Below are 3,463 nucleotides of genomic sequence, written 5' to 3'. Positions count from 1 at the left end.
AGCAGGAATATTGACCTTCAGACTGAACTGACTAACAGAATCAGAAAAGCAGCTAAGAATTTTGGGCTATTACAGAAATGTGCATGGAATAACAGCAAACTGTCAGTTATGGTGAAGATACGGATCTGCCCATCTTCTGGTGAAGATATGAATCTACGAAGATAGGAGACTTGCATGCTGTCATATCTACTTTATGGTTCAGAAATGTGGACTACATATGCTAGGCATGTCAAGAGACCGAACAGCTTCCACATGAGATGCCTGCGTAAGATCCTGAAAATAAACCGGGAAGACAAAATACCAAACACAGAGGTGCTGGATCATGCAGAACTGACATGCTTAGAAACCATTATCAAGAAGAGACGGTTGCGATGGCTCAGCCATGTCAGGAGAATGGAAAGAGACCATATCCCCAAGAACATTTTGTGCAGTGAGATTTGAGACAGGTCTAGAAAGCAGGGTCTCCCTCTATGGCGGTACCACAACACATGTGAAAAATGATAGGAAATTGTTCAATATCAATGTAGAAAGCTAGCAGGAGCGTGCAGAGTCCTGTCTGATCTGAAGGGAACATCTGGCATTGGGTGCAGTGCAACATGAAGCTGCTTTGATCCAGAGGATGGAAGCTGAGTGCGAAAGAAGGAACAGCATGCTGTAAACTTGGACTCTGACAACATATAGATCTGTGAAACTTGTAGCACAGCTGTGTCACTCTTGAATTGAACCTGTCAGCTGTGTCACTCTTGAATGAATCCTGACAGACGGATTCATCAGGCACCTGACTAGACCCCTTACATGTACACTATGATCCAGAGGGTTGACAGTTGCCTAATACTCTACTATGGGCCATGGGCGACTGGTGCCTCCTGAGTTGGGGTCATTTGGCCCCCCCAGGGGTCAGTCAGTAATGGGGGGAAGGCATCCCCCCACGGCAGAACCCTGGGGGGGGGGGGGGGGGGGGGGGAGAGTCCCCCATGCCTGATCACAGCGACCCAGAAGTGGCAGTGGCGCAATGCTGGCACTTCCAGGTGGGCATGATTGGCCGCAGGGGGACTGTGGGGATTGCTTTTCCTGGCGCCCCCACTCCCCGGCCGATGCTCTCAGGGGGGGCACCAGTACTCTTGCCTGCTTCCCCTGCCTGGGAACGCTGGCTTTCAAGGGGTGCACCAGTGCTCTCAAGGGATGCACGTGCACCTCCGTACACCCTCAATGCATCGCCACTGCTATGGGCTGTATGGTACAGGCTAGACTTTATCTCTCATGATGTACTATAATTGTCCTATCTTGCTGAACTCCCCGGCCATGGCACATTAGGAAATAGTAGTCCTGATAGGAAAGCCTAGAGGAGAACAGGAGCAGGAGACTCCCAAACCTCAATATTGCCACACTGCTGCTGTTTCCCAATCAAATGTCTCTTGCCTAGGAGAAGTTGAGGTATAATCTCAGTTGGTTGCAGCTCCAGCAAATGAAGCAGTTTTTGAAGGACCTGAAGGAGGTGGAAAAGACTAATACTGAGCAGGAGCCTACACTCCAGTTGCTAAAATGAGATGCTGTAAGAGGTATGTAAGGGAAACAAAATGTTAATACAGATTGGAATTTTAATTTCTTTGGCCAAGCTAAATATATTTTTGAAGGAAAACTAGGTGAAAAGAGATGACAGGCACATCTGATGGTGAAGAAAGGGCAGCTTGTACTTAATACATTGGAGAAATTGTTCAAGAACATCTCATCCATGAGAATATTTTGACTGAACCTGTAGTGTTGACAATGTCTGTGAGATCTCTGGTCATATGCCCTAACTTTCTTGTGGGGGCTGCCTTTCACTAAAGCTTTCACTTAGGATTTGAAAACACTCTTTTAAAAATAGTGGTGCTGGTAACTCATTAATTTAGACACCTTTCTTTCTTACTCCCTTCAGTTTCTCTTGGACATACCTCTGGGTGCTCTGCTCTCACACATCTGAGCAAGCGTCTTTACATGTGTATCATGTTCGTGCAGTGAGGAGATCCACTTACTATAACTAAAACGTGTGTGGTATAATAAGCCTCTTGCTTATTTCTGCTTCTTTTCAGCTTCTCAGGGCTTGTCTGCACTACAAATCTGCCAGTAAAATTTCAGCTGGTCAACTGCAGTCACCACGGGGAGCGGCCAAAGTAGGTAGGTGCCTACAGTTTCTGGTGGCTCTGTATGACCTTATAAAATGTCTGTGGCAGCAGGCTGTGCAGTGTACTTCAAAAGCAGTTAAAGGTGCTGTGGCAGAAAATAGGAGTGCATCTACATGTCCTTTCTGGTGCCTGCTGAATAACAGCAGAAATCTTCCCTTGCTTGGAGAGCTGGTCATTTTTGCTGTCAGAAAGAAGGGGGTTATGACACAGAAGAGGAAGTGGGAGTGTGGAACTGGAGTTAAATCCTAGTTCTTTGCAAAACTGGACTTTATTCCTGCTCAGAGCTCTGCTTATAGAGCTTCTGGTTCACTTTGACATGTTGCATTCTCCTACTCCCTGGTGGAGAAATGGGGAGGGTGTTTGTGTGGAGGGGTCTGCTTACTGCATGCTGGGTTTTTTTTTTCTTGTTCAGGTTTCATGAAGGCTGAGGAGGTAGTTGACCATACCTTGCAGTCTTCATTCAGCTAGATGTTTTCCATCTAAGGACCACAGAATCAGGGATAACTATTTTCAGTATTCAAATTCTTCATGGCCTGCAGTTGACAGCATCTGTGGGCATGTCCTACGGCTGTGAAATGGATTTGAGCATGACTTGGGCTAAAATGGAGCTATGACTTTAAGAAAGGTGGAACAAATGGCATGAGTGCAGTGTGTTTAGTGTTGTCACAGTGGCACAGTTGTAGCTGGGGTTTGTTCACTATTGGGCAAGGTAGACTCTACATCTTAACTATACCATTTTGTAGCCAGGCCTGTCCTCTTCTCTGCCCCCCCCCCCCCTTTCCGATTTCCCTGCCTGTATTCAGTTTGGCACTATGTCTAGCTGGCATGTTATCTGCTTATCTTCATTTGTTTTAAAATGTAGCCATTGTAATATTTGTATTCTCTGGAACCCAGTAGGGCATTTTGTTTTTCTCTCAAACTTCAGACTTTGTGACTGCTACTAAGTGACTTATCTCCACTGTTCCCACTGAGGTGCAATCTGTTTTACCCTTCAAACTTTAAAGAGTCTGATTTTCCTTTTGCCTTTTTTCTTCCTTCCCTCCCTTCCCAATTCCTTCTCTGCGCAGGAGGACAGAAACATGTTTTCAAGGGAACCGAAGGCACCTGCTTAAAGTTGAAACATGTGCTTAAGTGATGTCCAGAATTGGGGATTCATATTGCAAAACTTCTCCCCAGGTGACAAAGTCGGCACCTTCTGTCTGCTGTCACAGAGACCAATTCTCTGCATTCATTTCTTAATGAAGGATGTTTTCAAGAGCCGTCTTGTGTTATGAGATGGGATGGAACGGGTGTAGGGA

This window comes from Alligator sinensis, unplaced genomic scaffold (genome assembly GCF_000455745.1).
Source record: "Alligator sinensis unplaced genomic scaffold, ASM45574v1 scaffold219_1, whole genome shotgun sequence".
Lineage (NCBI taxonomy): Eukaryota > Metazoa > Chordata > Crocodylia > Alligatoridae > Alligator > Alligator sinensis.
This window is presented reverse-complemented; position numbering follows the sequence as displayed.